This window comes from Pinus tabuliformis, chromosome 4_2 (assembly GCF_031772625.1).
Source record: "Pinus tabuliformis cultivar Carrire ecotype Pingquan chromosome 4_2, CPIR1, whole genome shotgun sequence".
Lineage (NCBI taxonomy): Eukaryota > Viridiplantae > Streptophyta > Pinopsida > Pinales > Pinaceae > Pinus > Pinus tabuliformis.
Window position 1 is genome coordinate 156,244,759 of NC_142304.1, and position 24,238 is coordinate 156,268,996.

Below are 24,238 nucleotides of genomic sequence, written 5' to 3' on the forward strand. Positions count from 1 at the left end.
AGAAGGAGAAGAAAGAAAAGAAGAAGAAGGAGCCAAAGGTAAAAAGGGGTAACCGGGCATCGTCTAGCGAAAATCCACACATTGCATCCTCCAAGCCTAAATCTCCATGTGTCATTTGCAAAGGAGACCACTATCATCGAGATTGTCCTTGCATCCCTCGGATCTTAAGGGACTCGTCTCCTCGTTTGCACAATTCAATGTCATCAACCTCTGAGGATCATGTTGAAAGTACACCGTCAACTAGTGAAAGCGAAGTATTTGGACAGAAAAGGAAATGTAAATTTCCTTGTAAACTATGTGAAGGCGATCACATCGTCCACTGTTGTCCCTTCCTAGACGAGGCTAAAAGAGTCTTGGATAACCGTCCTACTTCACCACTACGGCTTCCTCCTGGATACAAGTAACTCTTGCCGAGTCCATCACTAGTTGAAAATCTAACTGACACGCCATTTTGGTCAGTCGAAGCATCTATCCTTAAAGATTAACCCTCTGAATCCATGCCAGATGAAACTCAAAAGGTCGAGGCAGAGGTCGACCCGGTCTTGCCTTTAGGAGGTACATCTTTAGATGATACAGTCACCGAAGAGAATGAGAATGACACCGTTCAAATTCTTTTCGTAAACACAGACTCCGATGAACATAGGGGCAATCTATCTGTTCCTTTACCGCAGGAAGGAAGTTCGTCAGAGTCATGTCCGGTCGTCTATTTGGTCCCACCTCCAAGCAACCTAGTCATTTCCTTCGATTGGAATCTACTAGGCAGACCCTGTTTACTAGCTATTTTACCATTCCGAATAATTGTACAAGCTTACAGAATGGTCATGGTTGGTACCATCATAGATGAAGGGGCTTCTGTGAGTATCCTTTCCTCAATTGCTTGGAAAGTGCTTGGTTCGCCATCGCTTCTGCTTGAAATGAGAAATCTTACAGGGTTCAACAAAGGAACCAGTCGACCATTAGGGATCCTTCCCAATGTACCTATAATGTTGAGAAGGAAAACCGTTTATATGAACGTAATGGTGGTCCATGGACCTCTAGATTATAATCTACTCCTTGGACGTGACTATATTTATTGCATGGGAGCCATTGTCTCCTCACTCTTTCGAGTAATGTGTTTTCCGCATGAAGGAAAAGTGGTCTAGCTCGTAGACCAGCTTTTGTTCCCCAGCTCACACATAGCTAATAGTCAAATGCCATCCCTTAATGGTCTTTTTATGGAAGGAATGTCTCATCAATCTCCAGTCCGACCACCTGAAGAATGCAAGTAATTCAGGAGTCATGACTGAAACCCAGGGGGCATGCACCCTAGCCTACTTTGGCAGGGAAACTCTAGGTATAGAGTAGGTTTTCGAGAAGGATATATGACTGGTCCGATCCCCATCCATATAGGAAGAGGAGATTAGACTGGAATAAGATACCTCTGTTAGAAGGTAGGCCTTTCCCAATGAAACAAATATTTTTTCTGCAAATTGAAGGGTAACCTGGAAACTCTACTTCGCTATACCTCGGGGCATGCAAACCTCTTGTGCGTAAGTGAGAAGCGACCAGCATAAAACTAACTCTATGGTTCCACTGAATTCAATCGCCTAAGTCGGGCGAGTGGTCAAATCGACCGTTCATCTTCATAGGGGCCAAATGGCACTGACAAAGTAAAGGAAACATTTTCCTACCTAACCTTGGTAGTGATCTTGGTAGTTAAGTAGAGGAGCGTAGTTGGTCGCTCCTAGCTTGCGTACGAGAGGCAGTGGAGTAGAGCTTCGAAAGGTGCAAGCTCCATAAAAATGTAATCTATCAATGAGATGTCCTTATTATATGACTAGCACGAGTAGTTTTTATGTGAAGTTTAAGCTCGTTAAAAATTAAACCTAAGCAATGAGCAAATGTTTCCCCTAGAGTTTAAGCTCATTAAAAAATGAACTAATCTCCGGTAAATAACCATTGTGAATGCATTATCATAAGCTTTTGAGCCTTGGTCGTGTTCTCATCATCACCTCCACTCTGTTTTAGCCGATCATTCACCTCCATTTGATTGTTTACCCCTTTTTGAGGAATAGCTGCGAAGAGTGATCTTGTTAGCCATCCTTGTGACACTGTCGTGATTGGAAAATTCCAAACCTTACCTAGAATCAACTGCTACCTGAAATTATCACTTGTTCCTAAAAAAACGAGTCTCCTTTAAGATCTTTTCATCTGACTTGTAAAATATGAAAATATTGCCAAGCAGTTGGCCTCTTCAGCTCGTTAAAGCTACCAGGAGTGCTATCCCTCCTCTAGATTTTAATATTTTTGGACCTGAGGGATTATTACACAAAAATATCGAGCGCTTGTTTTGTTCGGCTCGTTAAAATTATCGAAAATTCATCCCTTTCATATTATTTTATAATTTTTTTGAGTTAAGGGATTATATAACGAAAAAAGGATTATTGGAGTTTCCTTTACGCCCCTTTTAGACTCTCTAAAATTGAAAAGGACTGAGTTATCTTTGTCATTAAACTCGTTAAAACCAATAGCGACAAACTTGTCCATATAGACAAGAATGAGTTTCACTGTCACTAGGCTCGTTAAAACATAACGACGGGTTTTCCAGAAGGGAAAATTATAGAACAAGCATATGTTATCCTCCTCAAGCTTGAGAAAAATAAAGAGGTACTAGTCTGAAATGACTGGGGAAAAATTGGGAAGAAAACTTGAAGAAAATTTATTGGTAGCAAAGTCACTCTTGAACATGACACTTTCACTCCATGTCTGAGTCGGGTTTGGTTATTCCATTCATCGGTCATATTACCATTGGTCCATCGTACCATCCATCTTATGGGTTAACACTAGCAATCCATTCCAAGTGTCACCGATATGTTCAAGAGAAGTCAATCAAAGAATTCACCAACCCATCTTGTGTCTCATCCACTGCAATACCTTTACGCTTCATTCTTTCATGACCGCCACCCTGAACCCTGTATCATCAGATCGTTTTCACCTCCAAAAAATCATTTGCTCCATTCCGTGTCATAGATGTGGAATTCATTAAGGCCCTCCTACAATGGGTCACTTCTTTTCGACATCAGCTCATTATCCAAGAAGTCGACCTAGGAACAACCCTTTCAGTACTTTGAAGCTTGCATGCCTCAATGGCAAGTTTCTCACTTTCGGCGACAGGTTTACATCAATGGCCTTCGACCGAGAAATTTTGCGTGGTGTTCGACGCCAAGTCCCATTTTTACACCATGCGAATTGTATTTTCGTACCTTGAGGGTCATCATCATTATCGGTGATTCCTCTCACGCCTGTTAACAACTTACATCATTGGCTGGTAATCAAGCGATGTCTTTCCATGTTCGACTCCAGAACATTTTTCACGTGGATTGACTTGTACTTCAGGAGAAGATTGGACAAGTCTGAAGACCCCAGATCTAGCTTCATCCATCCAGGCTGCGATATATTCAGGAAAATAAAGACATCAAATGTACATCATTACTGCACAGATGATCATCTGAATCAAAGGATGATGGCTCTATCAGAATCATCATTCTGCCACATAGACGGTTGTCTGTCCTATGTACATGAAAATTAATTTATAAAGCTGAGCATGGGAATGCCCACCTCAGCGAGATCATGAAAATATTATGAAGATAATGTATTTTATTGTATCTTATTATAGGTCGCCTTCCAGTTCGAAAAACCTCAGATCCTCATGATAAAGCATTTCACCCGACATCAAAATATTACTGACCATGCTTTAGGGGGCAACTGTTATAGATATTTTTGGGCACTGAAACCCCAATCATATATGTCCATAAGCCAAGGGCTCCTGAGTCCCTAAAATTGTTGTTTCATGCCCTAAAGGAACACGGTCAATTGACTACATCATCTCCCAGAAGTTCTCCACAGGAAACTACTCAAAACTGGTCAAAACTGAGCCATACAGGTTGCTCAGTGCTAAGGGTGCGATGCATACTAGAAAGCCCTTTTGTAGGGTGTGATGGGCGAGAATGGACAAATGGCAGAGAAAGTTTGTGAGGTGGATGATCATGGAATCTTCCAGAAACTTCTCTTGTGACACTTGCCTCTCTGAATTTGCCCAGGCATGAGTAAGAGACCATCAATCTCCAAGTGGAATCAAGAACTATCAGAGAGAAGGCACTAATCAAAATCCCAGAAGCTGACTCACCTCCCTGCAATCATCTATATATGGATCCCTCATCCCAGAGATCCAGAGGTTGGAATTTTGAATCTTGTAAGGAAGTGATGTTGGTTTCCTGGTGGAACATCATAATTTTGGGTGATCTAATATTTTCATGAGGTGAAGAAGGGCTTTCATTCTGGGAGGATGACGTTGGGTCAAATCAATGGGTTGTAATCCTCTCTTCTAATCTTTATATCAATAAAGCTATTCTCGTTTTCCTCCACATTCTTGCATGTATGATAGTATATGCATTTGTGTGGTCAATATATATCTGGTCCTATATTGCTTATGATTGTAGATCTCTGCACTTTGAAGGTATTATGCCGCTTTGACTTTACAGGTACTCTTTGGAGCGGAGTGGTCAAGGGAGAAGCGGAAAAGACCGGTCGGCGAGGAGAAGGAACAAGCAAAGAACCGAGCGAAGGATTGAAGTTGGTATTCTTTGATCTTCTCTATCTACTTCTCATAAAGGAAAGCGAAAGTAACTTTAATCTGTTTGTTTCTAAGATAGCTACCTGTCTTAGTTGGACTAGTAGCTCTGCATAGACACTAGATTTCCCGATAACACCCTCCTAAATTTGTGTTCTAAGTGGTGGCAAAAAAAAATGAAAACATGAGTTTTGAGGGGCATATGCCACTTTGCTTGATAAGACTCATGTATCTAAAGGTTTCCTTCACACGACTCGTATACACTTCAAGTGTTTTACTGGTTTTTATATGATTTTTGTTCGATATTTTTTTATTAAAAGGTAAGAAAATTTTAACCATAATATAGAAGGTGATTAAGTCAAAGATGAGGAGGTTTAGTGATGGATATCGATTGCACCTTACATCAATCATATAATCATAGAGTGTGAAGAAGAAGAAGTTGGATTGAGAGAGAATGTTTTCTATAATTTTGTAGAGTTAGAGAGCATATTAAGCCTATGTTTTGGAGCAAATTTTAGAGGATAAATGAGATCTAATATATCTACATGTTCAACTTATATATTTTGCAGATTGTGGCTCCCATTTACTGCTAATGTGAAGAGGATATTTGTTGGTGTAGCTACTATAGTTTCATATAAGAGATCACATTGTTGATGCATTTATGTTGTAAGGGTTTCATTGGATATTTCTTTATTATATCTTTAGTATGGGATTTTGTATCGTTGCTTGAGTTTTTGTTATGGATGATTCTACAGATCAAATTTAGACTATGTGTTGATGTAGGGGTTAATCTTGTTGAGAATATTTTGAATGATTTTGTTGTTGTGGAGTTTATAGTTTATGAGAAAATTGTTTGTGAGAGATAAAGTATTTGATATGTTGTATTGCATAAATTTATTTTGTTGGAGAGGGTTGTTTTCTAGACGTTTATTTCAGTTGTTGATGTCTTGATTATTTGTAAGGGCCATAGTTTAAAAATAGATGAAATAAAGTCCATGAGATGTGTTGAAGGTTGGGGATTTCAGTGAGAAAGTGGTGGCTTGCATATTCAAGGTTTAGTGGCATTCTTTAGGTAGTGTCCTTAGAACTTGGGAGTGATTAATTCCATCTAGTGGTCTCTAGGTAGTCCAGTGGTGGTTGGGTGAGACTTATTGGGGGAGTAGTGGCTTCCAGTAGATGGTGGCCAACAAAGTGAAGTGAGTGGTGGCTTCCTGTAGGTGGTGGCCTATGAAATTCATGTAGTTTGTTTTATGGAGCAAGTAGCGGTTCACATGATTAACAAGTGGTGGCTTGAACACTAGTGGTGTCAGGTGAATTAGATGTAAAATAATCTTATGCAATAGAAGAGACGATGATGAAGGCTATCTATCGATAATGATTCTTACCCTTGTGGTTGTTGGGCCTAAGAATTATCCTTAAAATACATCCACTTTCACCTTAAAACACATCCACTTTCTCTCCATTCACACATTTTCTCACCTTTATTCCACCACCATGTCACCACATCAGCTTCACTTTTCATCATTAAATGGGTTACCATTGTGTTTTCCAAAACATTATTAATTCTTAGTATTTTTAAGTGAATTTGTGGTTAAACTTTAGAAAATAATATCCATATACTTATACCATGTTAGAGCCTAGATTTTCCTCGGGATGAAAAAGGCAAGGTTCTAGGTCCACATCAAACCACGTTGAGCCTCGTAGCTAGCCCTACGAGGACAGCAGAGGGCTCTCTCCGAGTCGATCTTGGCAAAAGACAAGTGATGGAGCTCGAGATGACTGAAATAAAAGCTAATCTTAGGCTAGGTATGAGTACAAGGGTTTGATTTGAGTTTTTTGTGGATTTTGTGTTGGAAACAAGGAAAGGAAAATTGGGCTCGGGGATGAGGCACAATTTCTGCAGAGTTCTGATTGGGGAAAGGAAGGCAATCGTTTTGATGCTTTAAATTGAGTGAATGGATATATTGGACTGGTGAGGAGCTAAGGAGAGCAAGAGAGTCTCAAGAATTCTCCTTAAACAAATGAAAACATGGAAATTTAAACGAATTCAAAGGCAGAGCATAACAGTTAATGGATTCCACCTTAATCACTCATTTGTTCAAATTCAGAAGAAGACATAGGAAAATGATACAGATAACACTAATGAACTTACAATTACTTAGAGGAGCACACCATCAAAACATAAAGCCACATGGATCCCAAACAGTGCTGCAAAACCCTGGTCTTTCCTTAGCCAAAAATGCAGAGATAAAATGTACAATGATATGCCAAAGCAATCCCTAGTGTCCAACCCTGAAAATGACCTAGGAATTACATGATATAGACTATCCCAACCCATTCCCTCGCCTCTAGGGATCGATCTCATCATTCTAGAAGCTATTTCAACCAATTCTAAACAAAGCACTAAAATCTAGGCAATCAAAACAACTTGCCTCTATAAGGTAGGAAACTGATTCATTCATTAAATTTTCACTTTTTAGTGAATGAATCCTATAGAACAAGTAAATAAGTGCCAAAATTACATCATGTTTATCCAATTACATCAAGATAGATCAAAAATTACATCAAAAAGAAAAACTAGTCAAACTGGTCGAATTTCTGAGCTAGAAGATGAAAAATTGAGCAAAAATCCTTTATGCGCCGCGCCAAATCCTCTATGCATCGCACCAATTTGAGGCTGAATTTGAGGCACTTCCTGAAGTCCAAATTGCGTCCAAGTGTGCTTTTTGGAAATCCCTGCCCGTCTACTTTCCAACCCAAGTAGAATTTCTAAATTTGGTGCCCATTTTCCCCTCCAACACTTCAATCTCCCATGATTGATTCCTGTGTGTCAAAATAGGGGCAATGAGGTTATTTTTTGAGTGTTTTTGAGCTCCTGAGGACTCAAAACTTGCCCAAATTTCTTGGCCATGCACCAGAAACCATGATTTTTCATGACAAATCCAAAAATATAAACTTTTTGCAATTTGGAGCTGCCTAGCAAAAGCGTGTGCCATGTGGCATGACGCATAGGGAGAAAAACCCTATTTTTTGTGCCAAAATTTGTCAAAATGCCAAAAATGCCCCAAATTTCTTGGAATTTGCGTTGGAACTTCTTCATTAAGTGTCATGCTAGGCTAAAGAGGCTTCTACCAATATCTGAAGACGATCAAGCTCCCTTTGCCTCTTTTGCTTCCTTATTGCCTTCCTCAATTTTGCTTTTAAATTCATGATTCGTGCCTTGCAGACCTTGTTCCCTGCCATGTAGTGGAAAGCCATGTGTCTCAGCAATGCATGGTCCTTATCGGCCTTGTTCAGTAGTCTCTCTAAGTGGATGTTGATTTTCTCGAGATTAGACTCCTGATCCTCATTAATCTCTTGCTCCAATGACGTGAACTCAATTCTTCTCCTTTGTGCAGCTTGGATTCTCATGGATGTTTTGTAACTCCATGATTTCTTGTTGATCTTCAAGCTGTTTGTTCCTCTACTCAAAATATTTCATGGTCCACTTAGCTCCCTCCAAGTCAAGGGATAAGGCTTGGATCTCTGTTTGCTACTCCTGAATGATCTCCCTAAGCTTGGCACTTTGTGGGCCCGTATCTGTATCATCATCATGAATGAGAATGAAGTCATTCTCTCTTTCCCCTGAAGGCTCACCTGAAGGCACCTCATCCTGCATTGGCCTCTTGCCTTTGTCCTGTACCTGTGGTGCTGATGTCGGAAGCGAGGCCCCTTCCACATCGGTGGAGATAACACTCGCTTTGCTGCTGCAAGCATAAGTCTGTTGCCTCTCTGATATGCCTACCTCCTCTATGAGGCCTCCGGGGTGCATGTTCCTCCATGGGGGAGTCACTTTGGGTTTCCATTTCATAATCCGATGAATGTTCAGATGCCATGACTACTTTTTTTCAAACTGCCTTGGAGATGAAGATGCTGGTGTATGAAAACTGTTTAGACTTCTCTTTTAGTGATGTGTGCAAACTCTGCCACCAAAGGGGAAAACCAATGAAATAGGGACTGTTAGGAAGGGGAAATAATATCAAGGGATTAGGAACTATTGGGAGAGATTTGTTTGGGAAATATGCAAGAGGGTTTGAGGGATTTATGTGTGGGATAGGGTTTAGGGTTTCACCTTTGAAGGTTTTGGAAAAGGGAATTTAGGATAGGGGTTTAGTAACTTTAGGGGATGGGGAACAACGGAATCAAGGAACAAAGGGAATTAAGGAAAAGAGAAATAATGGTAAAGAGTAACCTTGGTGGAAAACAAGTTTTGAAACCCTAGGCAGCAGTTTACAGTGAGGAATTCAAAATGATAGGGTTTGAATTTTTGTTTCAATCATTAGCCTCCATAAACCACCATCACTCAGCACAAAAATGGATGAAACATTGATATGTTGACCCTACCTGGAAAATCCACACAAATAAATGGAAATTTGGAGAAATTTCAAACATTTTTGGGCTTTCAGGTGTATGCGCCGCGCAGCTCACCCAACATGCCGCGCCATCCCAGTGCGCCGTGCCCGTTCAAAATTACACTGGACAGCTTCTCCCAGTGCGCCGTGCCTCCCCAGTGCACCGCGCCTTCTGCCCAATGCGCTGCACCAGCCAAATTTCCTCCAAATTCACCCAAATCGCTCACGAACTCAACCAATTTGATTTGAGTGGCTTTCTCCTTGGTCTTGGCATACAAATAACATTGATCTTCATGAAAATATCTTTATAAAGACATGGATTTAATTTTTGACTCTCCAAGGCCTATCTTTGTAATGTTTTGGCATTGGCACTTTTTCTATTTTAATACAACTCTGTTTTTGAATTTCCTTTTTGATTTTTTGACTAAAATGATGAAATTCTTGGCAATTTTTTGCAGGGATAGCTGACATGGAATTTGGAAAAGGAGACCAGGGCTGTGCCTGAAGAATTCAACAACTGAAAACTTTTGAAAATTATTACAGAGGACAAAATGTTGACTTTTCTTCAAAACAGAGTTTTGAAGAACAGTCGTAATCCATCAATATGACGATGAAATTCGCGAAATAGAAAACATGTGTAGAACCTCCCTCTAGCCTGCTGGCATTTGGACACTTTAACAACTCAATTTGTGAAACCCTAGACCTATAATTGACATGACTCTTTGCCCATTGAAAGATCAAACATTGACTGTCATGGAATTTAATAAACATTAAAGACCTAAGCCAGCAGGTACAAGACATGAGGGGAATGAATGACAAAGCCCTTCCGTCAGATTTATGGCATGCTCCTAGCAGAATGCAAGTGATCGAGCAGGATGGGACACCTAAAAATGAAATGCAAAAAGAGTTTTGATCTCTGACAGAGGACTGACCAGGCCGACTCTAACATTGGCTCCAATGGGGATGGTAGCTCCTTGGAGGTGCCAAGGACCGCAGATCTTTTGGTGAGCAGACAGTGCTTTCATCTATTGGGAAATGGAGTCAAAACCCAAGCTAAAATGCATGACTAAAAAACTGACACAAACTAACTTAATAACAAAACTGAAAATTGTCTCACAAATGACTCATGACTGACTTAACTAAAACAAGAACTTACAAAATGTATTGAAGGGCAACAGTCCATCAAGATTTCAAATCATGATGACAACCACTTGGATACTAATGGAATATGTACAATCATGTGTAATGAGCTTTCCAATGTAACCAATCAAGCATATGCCTTCTTGATTGATTCTCCTGATCAAATCTTCTGGTCAACAATAGATACTGGTAACTGGGTATCCAAAAAAATAATTGACCATGATCTCCTTCATCATTGAATATTGCAATAATCACCTTCACTGCTGACTACAACAAATCTGCCATTGGATCCTGAAAAACATGAAGATTTACCTCCTGCTGAAGAAACAAGGTATCTTTTTCTTTTGATTCTCATCTTCCTTCATAATGTACTTCAGTAAAAGTATGTTTTTGGTCCTCAAAAAATTTTGAACAAGTAGATGAGCAGATTTCCTCTTCAAAGAACATTTCAAAATATGAAACATAGGAAGAAGAATCTGAATGGCAATTCTGATTGCTCTGGTCTTCTACAGTCTGAATGTATTTTTCTTCATATGATATAACAACCAGATTATGATGTTCCTCATTACATTCATCAATCATGAGAAAAGAAACTTCAGATAGTTCTTGATACTCAAATATGACATTGCCATCATCTACCAATGATTCATCCAAGGAAAATTTTTCACTACTTGAGAGGAGATCTTGTCTTGTTTTTCATAGAGGGAATGAAATACCTCCTCATGAATATCTAGTTCCAGTGGGATGAGAGCATTTAGGTCTGTAACTCGGTTTTCTTCATTTGAGGTAGCCTCAACAATGCAACTCTCGTTTATGAGATCCGGAACAACATGTTTTTCCTCATCACATTCTTTCTCTCAATCTGATTTATCATTATCACTATCTGAGATTGGAACATCATTTTCCTGCGTACCATCCTTTATTTCAACCAGATCTGAAATAAAACTTCTTCTTTCATCATTTTCAGCCATATGGGAATCTTCAACTTGCTGATAAGTATCCTCTAAGATTTCTGTGTGCTGCTGAAACGGATTTTCATACAGGGCTTCCATGATCTCTTCATCCATGAAATTATCATCTTCATAATATTTCTCAAGGCTTTCAATAAAACTAAGAACATGGCTACAACAGTCCTGAACTAAAGCCAAGGATGGATATGATTCGTTATACCTTTCAAAGAATATTGCATTAAAATCTTTTAAACAATATATAGATGTCAGTGGCAAACTTTCATACCAAGATCGGGCTTCGTCTTCCAGAGTAGCCATAAACAGTTTCATCAAACAGTCTTCAGGAAAAGTGATCTTTAATTTATGCACATGAATGTGAAATTTCACTAGATGAAGAGCAGCGTCATTACCTTCCACATTTCTGAACATAGGCAAATTCTTTGACCAATCTACCTTGGGAATTTTATTTGGAAAACCTGGGATGTGATCTCGGCTCATGGGAGTGTATCGTTTTGCAACCTGTTCCATCTTGAAAAGCTACTAATCTTCCTGCAGTGGAGTCACCATGAAGCATTGATTTCTGGATTTTTCAGTGAATGAAGTCGCCAGGTGAATGATTTCAACCTTCTGATGTCTGATCGTTGTCCACCATCAACAATCGGCTCTGAACTTGATACATGTAATGGGGAATTAACAAGTTAGATGTCACGTTCACAAGCTAGACCGGAGATTGACTGAAGCAATGTTTATCTACTTCGCTGATGCATAGCAAAAGCGTTTCGAAGGCTACCTGGCATAACTTCAGGCTCCGCCTGTAGCTTATAAAACAAATGACATCAACAAGCAAACCATTTTCCCCAGTATGGTCGCCACTATGTTAGAGCCTAGATTTGCCTCAAGCTGAAAAGGCAAGGTTCTAGGTCCACATTAGACCATGCTCGGCCTCGTAGCTAGCCCTACGAGTACAGGAGAGGGCTCTCTCCGGGTCGATCTCGAAAAAAGGAAAGCAATGGGGCTTGAGATTACTGAAATAAAAGCTAATCTTAGGCTAGGTATGAAGTACAAGGGTTTGATTTGAGTTTTTTGTGGATTTTTTGTTGGAAATAGGGAAAGGCAAATTGGGCTCGGGGATGAGGCACAGTTTCTGCAGAGTTCTGATTGGGGAAAGGAAGGCAATTGTTTTGATGCTTTAAATTGATTGGATGGATAGATCGGACTGGTAAGGAGCTAAGGAGAGCAATAGAGTCTCAATAATTCTCCTTAAACAGATGAAAACATGGAAATTTAAACAAATTCAAAGGCAGAGCATAACAGTTAATGGATTCCACCTTAATCACTCATTTGTTCAAATTCAGAAGAAGAGACAGGAAAATGATACACATAACACTAATGAACTTACAATTACTTATAGAAGCACACCATCAAAACATAAAGCCACATGGATCCCAAACAGTGCTGCAAAACCCTGGTCTTTCCTTAGCCAAAAATGCAAAGATGAAATGTACAATGATATGCCAAAGCAATCCCTAGTGTCCAACCCTGAAAATGACTTAGGAATTACGTGATATATACTAGCCCAACCCATTACCTTGCCTCTAGGGGTCAAGCTCATCATTCTAGGAGCTATTTCAACCAATTCTAAACAAAGCACTAAAATCTAGGCAATCAAATCAACTTGCCTCTATAAGGTAGGAAACTGATTCATTCATTAAATTTTCACTTTTTAGTGAATGAATCCTCTAGAACAAGTAAATAAGTGCCAAAATTACATCATGTTTATCCAATTACATCAATATATATCAAAAATTACATAAAAAAGCAAAACTAGTCAAACTGGCCAAATTTCTGAGCTGGAAGATGAAAAATTGAGCAAAAATCCTCTATGCGCCGCGCCAAATCCTCTATGCGTTGCGCCACTTTGAGGCTGAATTTGAGGCACTTCCTGAAGTCCAAATTTAGCCCAAGTGTGCTTGTTGGAAATCCCTGCCTATCTACTTTCCAACCTAAGTAGAATTTTTGAATTTGGTGCCCATTTGCCCCTCCAAAACTTCAATCTCCCAAGACTGCTTCCTGTGTGTCAAAATAGGGGCAGTGAGGTCATTTTTTGAATGTTTTTGACCTCCTGAGGACTCAAAACTTGCCCAAATTTCTTTGCCGTGCACTAGCAACCATGGCTTTTCATGAAAAATCCAAAAATATAAACTTTTTGCAATTTGGAGCTCCCTAGCAAAAGCGCGCGCCACATGGCGCGGCGCATAGGGAGAAAAACCTTATTTTTGTGCCAAAATTTGTCAAAATGCCAAAACTGCCCCAAATTTCTGGAAATTTGGGCTGGAGCTTCTTCATTAAGTGTCATGCTGGGCTAAAGAGGCTTTGGCCAATATCTAAAGACGATCAAGCTCCCTTTTCCTCTTTTGCTTCCTTATTGCCTTCCTCAATTTTGCTTTTAAATTCCTGATTCATGCCTTGCAGACCTTGTTTCGCGCCATGTAGTGGAAAGCCATGTGTCTCAGCAATGCATGGTCCTTATCAACCTTGTCCAGCAGTCTCTCTAAGTGGATGTTTATTCTCTCGAGATTAGACTCCCGATCCTCATTAATCTCTTGCTCCAATGACGTGAACTCAATTCTTTTCCTTTGTGCAGCTTGGATTCTCATGAATGTTTTGTAACTCCATGATTTCTTGCTGATCTTCTAGCTATTTGTTCCTTTGCTCCAAATATTTCATGGTCCACTTAGCTCTCTCCAGGTCAAGGGATAAGGCTTGGACTTGGCACTTTGTGGGCCCGTATCCTTATCATCATCATGAATGAGAATGAAGTCGGTCTCTCTTTCACCTGAAGGCCCCTCATCCTGCATTGGCCTCTTGCCTTTGTCTTGTACCTGTGGTGCTGATGTCGAAAGCGAGGCCCCTTCCACACTGAGTGGAGACAACACTCACTTTGCTGCTGCAAACAAAAGTTTGGTGCCTCTCTGATATGCCTACCTCCTCTATGAGGCCTCCGGGGTGCATGTTCATCCATGGGGGAGTCACTTTGGGTTTCAATTTCATAATCTGATGAATGTTCAGATGCCATGACTTTTGTTTTTCAAACTACCTTGGAGATGAAGATGCTAGTGTATGAAAACTATTTAGACTGCTCTTTTAGTGATGTGTGCAAACTCTGCCACCAAAGGGGAAAACCAATGAAACAGGGACTGTTAGGAAGGGGAAATAATATCAAGGGATTAGGAATTATTGGGAGAGATTTGTTTGGGAAATATGGGAGAGGGTTTGAGGGATTTATGTGTGGGATAGGGTTTAGGGTTTCACCTTTGAAAGTTTTGGGAAAGGGAATTTAGGATAGGGGTTTAGTAACTTTAGGGGATGGGGAACAATGGAGTCAAGGAACAAAGGGAATTAAGGACAAGAGAAATAATGGAAAAGAGTAACCTTGGTGGCAAACAAGTTTTGAAACCCTAGGCAGCAGTTTACATGTGAGGAATTCAAAATGATAGGGTTTGAATTTTTGTTTCAATCATTAGCATCCATAAACCACCATCACTCAGCACAAAAATGGATGAAACATTGAGATGTCGACCCTACCTGGTGAATCCATGCAAATAAATGGCAATTTGGAGAAATTTCAAACGTTTTCGGGCTTTCAGGTGTATGCGCCGCGCATCTCATCCAATGCGCCGCGCCATCCTAGTGCACCGTGCCTGTTCAAAATTACATTGGAAAACTTCTCCCAGTGCGCTGCGCCTCCCCGGTGCACTGCACCTTCTGCCCAATGCGCCGCGCTAGCCAAATTTCCTCCAACTTCACCCAAATCGCTCACGAACTCAACCAATTTGCTTTGAGTGGCTTTCTCCTTGGTCTTGGCATGCAAATAACATTGATCTTCATGAAAATATCTTTATAAAGACATGGATTTAATTTTTGACTCTCCAAGACCCATCTTTGTAATGTTTTGGCATTGGTGCTTTTTCTATTTTAATACAACTCTGTTTTTGAATTTCCTTTTTGATTTTTTGACTAAAATGATGAAATTCTTGGTAATTTTTTGCAGGGATAGCTAACATGGAATTTAGCAAAGGAGACCAGGGCTACACCTGAAGAATTCAACAACTGAAAACTTTTGAAAATTATTACAAAGGACAAAATGTTGACTTTTCTTCAAACAGAGTTTTGAAGAACAGTCATAATCCATCAATATGACGATGAAATTCGCGAAATAGAAAACATGTGTAGAACCTCCCTCTGGCCTGCTGGCATTTGGACACTTTAACAACTCAATTTGTGAAACCATAGACCTATAATTGACATGACTCTTTGCCCATTGAAAGATCAAACATTGACTGTCATGGACTTTAATAAACATTAAAGACCTAAGCCAGCAGGTACAAGACATGAGGGGAATGAATGACAAAGCCCTTCCGTCAGATTTATGGCATGCTCCTAGTGGAATGCAAGTGATCGAGCAGGATGGGACACCTAAAAATGAAATGCAAAAAGAGTTTTGATCTCTGACGGAGGACTGACCAGACCGACTCTAACATACCTATCAATTGGAATGAGAAATTTGACATGTGTAGGTACAAAGGAAGCTTCCAAGGCATCTGTATGTGGCACTCTATGTTCAAATTCGAATTTGAGGAGATCATGGACCTCATGGAGAAGATCATGGACCTCATGGAGGAGATCATGGAGGATAGGATTATGTGTCACCATTGGTTGAGAAATATGTGGATCAAAGGAGGGAATAGTGGGTCTACATTTATGAGTTTGTTATCATAGATTTTGTATAAATAGGAGTGTTATCTCCTTCATTTGTAATCTTCATTTTTTTTGTAATATTAATTTGTAATCTTAATTTTTAGAATCTTAGAACCTAGTAGAATTTAGAATAGTTTTGGTTTGGATCATATGAGCTTATAGCCATTGTACTTTGAAAATTATGATGAATAAAATGGAGCTTCTTTGATCCTCTACATTTGACTTCTCTTTTGGTGTGCTTGTGAATCCTTGGAAGGATCCCCATTGCCTAGCAAATACACTTTTGTTTTGATAAGCTTTCATTTTATGTTTGTGAATTTCATTATATTAAATTATTAGGTTCATATGTTTGAAATATTAATGAATGACATTTCGTAAGAAAGTACTAATGTTTCCTTCAATGAATCTGATTTGTTATTTAATGTTTGATTTCATTAGTTTAAGTTTCTGATTGATATGCTTGAGATATAAACGAATAGTCTCTTGTAAGAGAGCTTTAATATTTCACGCAATCAATCAAGATTATGTTTAAGAGCTTTAATTTCATTAGTTTAAATATTTGATTAGAAATATTAATGAATAGTCTCCTTTAAGGGATCTTTAATATTTCTTCACCTAGCATAGTTTAGTTTGTGTCTAAGTCCATATATTTTGGATGATCATTGAAGTCTACTTACCCAGATTGATAGTAAATGAAACTCTAATTTGAATCCGCATTTTTGACCCAATATTTTGGCGTCGTTTCCAGGGAAGGATGATTTGGAGATAGACTTAGGAAGTTATTTTTATTGCAATTTCTTTTTATGGACTAACTTGTGAAACCTGGTGACAGTAGGATCTTCCTAAAGGAGTTCAAGCTTGGAGAATTTTTTATTCTCATACTTAGTCAGTTTTAAATTCAGTCTTTTTAAAACCCCCCATTTCTTACTAATCCATCTACGGATGAGAAAATTGAAAATGTTGAATAGGTAATTCTTGGAGATCCAGAAAAATATTGAAGATTGTTTTCAAAAGAACCTTGCGTCAACTCCAAGAATAAGATAGGTTACTCACATGTTTGCAAATCATAAGGTAAAAATTTTAAATCTTGATGTGAGCATTTTCGAATTTTTAGTCCATAGGTGGCTTCACCAGAAGCATTCTTTTACCTAGGAAATAAAAAAAATATTTCAAGTTAAAGGTAGAATAGATTAAAAATAAATAAAATGAGATCTCATAAAGTTTTCCTTTAGTTTTGTTTCCAAAAGATAATAACAATAATAATAATAATAAAATCATCCACATTTCTCATGAATAAATTTAGGTAAGAGTCACTTCATCCATGCTAGCCTACAAAAATAAAATAAAATAAAAAAACAAATCAATAGGTTAGTATGCTCTCTTCCTGCACTTCGAGTGATCAGGAAGATCAGAAAATATCTTGATTTATTTTCAAAATCAAATAAAAATATCTTACTAGGAATTTTCACAAATCAGCATTATAAGAAATTGAAATCATTTTTTTTAAAGAAATTCTTTATTTTTGATTTCAAATTTAAAAATTAAATTTGTAAACCAAGATTGGTGTTAGGGAGATCAATTAAAATCAAGACAAATGGATCTCTCACAATCGGATTATGATGAGAAGCTTGTGGGGTATTTTCTTGATTGGATCTGCTACCAAACTCAAACAGGCTCAAGACATATAACAGGAAGGAAGCTATTAGACAGACAGCACAAGCACTAAGAATTAAATAGAGAAGAGAAAAAAGGAAATACCCATCCAAAATTATGAGTTGTTGCGTGTTGATAAATGTTTCAGTCACTGGCATGTTTCTGCTAGTAATGAGGAACACTGATAACAGAAATATTCATTGTAACAACTTTGCTTTGCTTTGCTTGGCCAGGCCAGCCTTGTCTTGGATTGAGAGAAGTCAAGAGAAGAATTTAATTTTGATTGAAAAATATTAGATGTGCATGGCATCGAATCATATGGAGCGTTGAATGGATCCGGATCCGGTTGACGAAAAACTCATTTTAATTTTAACGAGGATTTCAAGCCCCATTCGATGAACTCATAACCTTCAAGCTTGTAACTATCCCAAAATATTCCAGCTCGACTCTTTCACTTCATTCTTTCCTCAATGCACGCTCTCCATCACGCCATCCCAGCTAGCACAATCACTCTTACATGAATCAATCTAACCTATAGCACTCTATTTGAGCGATTTGAGCAATTTGAGCAATTTGAGCATGCAGATTTTGGGGCACGATTTGAGCAATTTGCATCGAACCAGCAGGACAAGTTAGATTTGCATTGAACCAGTAGGACTAGACTTTATCTTCTTGAAACCTAAAAGGCCACGTGTTTCACCAGTACCTATCTGTAAGGGAAGGTGTTAGAGCATAACTCATTGTGATATATTATATGCCAAAAAGAAGAAAGAAAAAAATCAATTTCATAATTTAGAGAATGACCATCATGAGGCACCATGTTCTATAAGCATGCTACGTGTTTACGTTCAAGGACTGAGAGTTAAATGGAAAAGTGGTGAACTCTAAATAACATGCCATCAAATGTCCCATACAAGGTAATCCCTGTATTCATTCAATAGTCCCGCTAAAAGATTGATTTTTGTAATGGATTGCCCTAAATATGCAACGCTAAACATTAGGTTTATGTGTTTAACCAATGATAATGCAATGCCCTTTAGGTTTCTTTGGTTATTTTTTTTCCATTTGGTTTTGTTACTTTCTACTTCTGTCCATTTGGTTATGGTGCATTTTACTGGCTATGAGAATTTTTAGTTGGCTTCTGCGGCAATGACCATTTGGTTTCTATATGTTATGGTTTGCTGATATGCCCATTTTGTTATTTTGTCTATGTTATTGAAATAAGTTCTTGTTTGCACCCGCGGCAATGGCTATTTGGTTTCTCTTTGTTTTAGTTTACTGGTATGCCCATTCGGTTAATCTTTCACATGTAACTGAGAAGTTTTGGTTTACATCGTGCAACAACTCGTATCTGGTTTCAATGTGTTTATGTTAGTTGATATGCTCATTTGGTTATTTTTCCCCATATATTTGTGAGAAGTTTTACTTTGCATTTGTATCAATGGCTATTTGGTTTCGATGTCTTTTAGTTTACCCATTGGGTTTTGATGTCTTTTCAGGTCCAAAGTGTCTCGTTTCCTTTAAAAAAATGATTTCCAAGACCCGGTACTTCTTCCCTGACTGATTTTATGGTTATTCCTACCCTCCCAAAACTTCTACCAAGTGAAGAAGTAGACAAGGATTTGGCTAGAAATCCTGTGCCTCTCGTGGCTGTAAGGAGGCCTGATTCTGGAGGAAAAGAAGGGGCTATCATCCAGTTTCTTAATAATAATTTCCTTATTCAATTCGATCCTCCATTGCAGATCTTCCACTATGATGTGGATATTTCTCCACAACCATCAAAAGAGGTGGCTAGGCGTCTGAAATGCAAATTAGTTGAAGAGAATTATGTTCTTCTATCTAATGCTCTCCCTGATTTTGATGGTCGAAAGAGCTTATACATTGCTGTTGAATTTTGGAAGAAGAAAATGGAATTTATTATTTCTTTGCCTATAAAATCTGCCAAAATAATTTTGGCCCTTAAAGCTAGAGCACAGCAATTACCTGGTTCTGATTGTCAAGGAGGAGCTAGTAGCAAAGATGAGAATTTGTTCAAGGTAAGCCTTAAGAGTGCTTCAAATCTTGATGGGAAGGACTTAGAAGAGTTTTTGAAGAACAAAAAGGATCATATAGCTCTTCCTCGGGACTTTATACAAGCATTAGATGCCGTTCTTAGAGAAAACCTAATAGAGAAGTTCTTTCCTGTAAGCAGATCCTTATATTCTAGCTCAATGGGAAGTGAAGTTATAGGAGGAGGAGAAGTTGGATTAAGGGGATTTTTTTCAAAGCCTTAGGGCTACATAGAAAGGGTTGGCCTTGAATGTAGACTTCTCTGTTACTTCATTTCATGAAAGCATTGGTATAATTCCATACCTCCAGAAGAGATGTGAATTTCTGCATGATCTTCAATTTAGGAAGTCAAGGGTGTTGTCTACAGAAGAGAAGGAAGTAGAAAAAAATCTGAAGAACATGAAGGTCTTTGTTTTCCATAGAGCCATTGATCAAAGGTATAGAGTCTAAAGCTTGACCGATGAAGTTACAGATGCTCTTACGTTCAAGGACAGGGATGGAAAGGATATCAAATTCATTGACTACTTTAAGGAGCATTATAGTCATAACATTGAATCATAAACTTGCCCTGCTTACAACTAGGCAGAATCAAACCTTGCTACCTACCAATGGAGCTTTGCATAGTTTGTGAAGGTCAAAAATTCCTTGGAAAGCTCTCAGATGATCAAACTGCTAAGATTTTAAGAATGGGTTGACAAAAGCCTCGTGAAAGGAGAGCTATGATCAAGGGAGTTTTGGGAGCATTAGTTGGACCTAGAAGGTAAATCCCAAGTTTCCTGAGCATATGAAACTTCCATTTATCTATTGCTTGCTAAGTCTATTATATTTTTTCTTTCAATTAAGTCAGCATTTCAGTTTGACTGTGTAAACAAAAAGTGGTATTATCAGGTTTCTTCTAACATTTTTCTCTTCAAATGACACCATCGTCGCCTCTCCCTGTTCCATTAATGAACCGCTAATAGGATTTACATAGACAATAGAGTGCTTGGCAGAATCCACTACTCTATCCATGGATTTGTCAAATCTAATGACATAGATCGATGAAGAGGTGTCGTTGTCTTCCTAGATAGTTTTTATTTCTAGATTTTGGTGATTTTTGGAATTACATAGATAAGAAACGAAGTAAAAAGATTATTTTAACTTGCATTATCCATAATATTTCGAAAAAAAAAAAAAAACAAACAAACAAATAGCAATAAAAATGAGACGAAAAATAAAGGTACAAGTACTGCAAGTTGTTGAAACATTGCAGCAAGAAGAACACAACTTTTATATGCTCAATCTTGTCAACTCCTCATTCAACTGTCTCTTGTTTCAACCAGCTGGTTCATATTGGACAACACTCATTGTGGGAAAACTAGAACCAAAGACTCACAATCATAGGCATTGATATGTCAGTTTTTCTCTTAAGTGATGGATTTCATAATCATATAATTGCACCACCAATGCAAGACTCAGAGAAAGAGAAGACCAACAATGAGCAGTGAGTTTATATCTAAATTGAAATCAAGCGTAAGGATTGAAACATTTTCTATTGTTCCTTGTTCTTTTAGAACTGCTATTGGCTTCAAGGATAGAGTATTATTCCACATTTACACTAAGAATTAATTACTTAGCTGCAATATATAACATACTAATCTGCAGGACACAAAAAAATCTATAATTCCAAGCTTTTACATGCACATAAGTCATCGGACATAAACAGGGAGTTGATTTACATTTCATGGTTATTTTTATTAGAAATATATTGTTATTAACATCATGAACTAGACTAAAATTATGCTTTTGATATTCCTTAATCTGTTTCATTTTGGAATAAAATTTTTGTGTAAGAATCAGGAAGGGAATGGCCATCTCTTCTTGAACAAACTTATGTTCTTTATGCCAAGTTTTTTTTTAGCAGGTTTCAGATGATCAACTGATCATTAAGGAGATTAAATTGTGATGACAATTGGTCTTCAAAAGACTATTTTCATGAGAAATTCTAAAGAACAAGACCATGATCATAAGAACGACATTTCCAAAAAATTACAAGTTCTTGTAACTTCCTGTAAGGGTTTAATGGTTTGATATGTTGCATGACAGATTAGCAAATTCGAAGACTTGGGGGTTGTTCCTAAATGTAAAAGGATGGTGAAATACCTATCCACACTTGAATTTGACGTCTACGGGTGGTTCTTCAATGCTGGTCAAACTCAATTGTTTTAGCATAAAGTCTAGAATTAAGGAGCAAATTTGCTATTTTTGAGATTTTGCATTCCATAATTCACTTTTTCCTAGCAAGAGTCATTATCCATTTCTCATTATCCACATACACTTCATTACATTTTCTTCAATCCTAACCCACCAATAAAAGAAACGAAGCTCATTTATAAACTTTTTGTTCCACTTTAAATATTCATTGTCACTTTACCCTACTCATGCAAATAAAACTTTGTTTCCATACACCATTGAGTCTATAGTTCTTGAGTCTGAATATTTTTCTAAAAACACCTTGAAGCTTGCATGCCTTAAGGGAAAGCTATCATGTCGATAAATAAAGGGAATACATCAATGTCCCTTGTTCATCGAATCTTATAAGTATTCGATAACAACAAATACATTCATACTTAGAAATATGTGTTAGGGTCATCTTGACTCTCATCCACACCAAAGATGGGAGCTCTCATGTTGACTAGTGGCATCCATTAATGGCCAATAAGTTAAAAATTTCTTGTTATGTTCAACATTGAAACATTTATTCATATGACAAGAATTGTGCCAACGAGGGTTGAAGACTTGAAGATCCATCAGTTTGTAGTAGAGGAAGCGTATTTACTTTCATTACTTTTTAGTTTTTGATGTAAATGACATGAGGCTGGGGGGGGGAGTGTAAATTCTAAATTTTTTATACCTTCCAAGCCTTATACATTTTCAGCCACATTCAACAACATATTCCAAACATTCAATAGAGGATCCAGTTGTAGATTTAGCAGCAGATGCAGCAACAATAAAATATTCACTTTTTTCGATTTCATCCACCATTTTCACAGCCAAAAGAAGACGACTATGATTAGAATTTTGCAGCAACAAATGCATAGCTCTCATCCATTTTTGATAGGGTAAGTTGAGGTATGATATTTTCTAACTTTCAACCATTTAAATTCCTTGAAATCTAGAATGATAATTTTTGGAAAAACTTCCTTTCCTCATTTCATAAAATTTCCAAAACCATCAGCTTGGGGAGGTGGGGATACATTTACATTCATACTTTGTCACATTCATATTTTTCCATATTCATATATCGTATTCTAAAACCCACATACTTTCCAAATATATTTACTATTATATCATCATGAGCATATAAATGGCTTTGTAAAAAGTAGTTAAAAGTTAATTGGATGCCAACACAATCATGGTTGTCACACAAGAGCCAACCATGACACATTCCAACAAAAATACTTTGCAATAAAAATAAAATTATCATTATGCAAAGTTCATACATTAAAATTGAATGCAATAAACAAAATATGGTTGAAACACAAGAACCAACCAAGTTGTAATTCATCAAAAACACTTTGCAAAAGTTAAGTAAATGATATCATGCAAAGTTTAAGCCAAAGCTCAAGTATCAAAAAGTAATGTAATATATTGCACGAGGACATGTGTTACACAGTAATTTGTCACCATCCCTGTTACTCCTCTTGTCGTACCTTGGAGGACTCATCCCGGGAGTTATAGAAGTGACAAAGTCTAAAAACACTTACATTATGTTCCCCTGAGTATGTACTCCATGTTCCCTGAAGACACCTTCTGCAGATTATCCCTGAAAAGTGCTATTTTTCCATTGGCGCAAGTCCACAGTATCTTACCCGCGCCAATCATGGAGATCCTCAAAAGAGGGCGCGACCATTGGCGCCCTGTCTTAGAGCAACAGTCGCGCCAACCAAGTTTAGTCATGCTTTTTGCCTTAACGCACGTCCGACTGTTGTTTCCTTCATTACATGGAGCTTTTCTGAGGATAAAAAATCAGCTTTATGTCGAGCTCTATCCTATCTCCATCTTTAAGGGCTTCTGGGGATAATGTTAATCCACAAAAGGTGTCCCGGTTCATCGTATCCTCCTCCCTTCTTCATCTATATAAGCTTGTCATTATGCATTGGACAAGCTAGTGATAGTAGTGATAATCGTTAGTCATGGAGTGTTAGATGTTGAGTTCTTGAGTTCTTGGAGGAATGCTAGTGAGTGCTAGAGAGGTTATGCTGCCGGAGAGGAGATGCACTGCAAGACACATATAGTTACTCGCCCAGCCAGGAGAAGGGTCAACGTCAGAACAATGGTTGTAACTTTTCCTATTTATTATTAATTGATGAGCGACTACTATTATAGTTCCAATCTCATTATCTATCATGGTGATGTGTTGATTTATTTCCTTTCTGACTGAAATATAGTTGTGCCTTGGTAGTTTTTATGTTGGTATCTGTCTCTTCCTTTGCATGTGCAGGTGTTCGTTTATGGTCTGTTGGAGCAAGGGAGTGGGAATATCAACTCTGCTTCAATCATAGCGTTGGACTCCAGGTTGGTCTTCTTGATTCACCTTTGATGCATAACTAGGAGCTTGCATAGCAGTGTGGTTTGATTGTGGCTAGTTCTGTTATAGGCTAGTGGGATCGCCTCTGTCCGCAGAGGGGATTTACCTGACCAACAAT

The 24,238-nt window shown here is 38.2% G+C and overlaps 1 pseudogene; it reads left to right on the top strand.

Annotated features, from left to right (window-relative positions):
* LOC149168665 (protein argonaute 7 pseudogene) overlaps nt 1-20,314 on the top strand; it is a 51,249-nt pseudogene extending 30,935 nt beyond the window's left edge.
* The last annotated feature ends 3,924 nt before the right edge of the window (nt 20,315-24,238 follow it).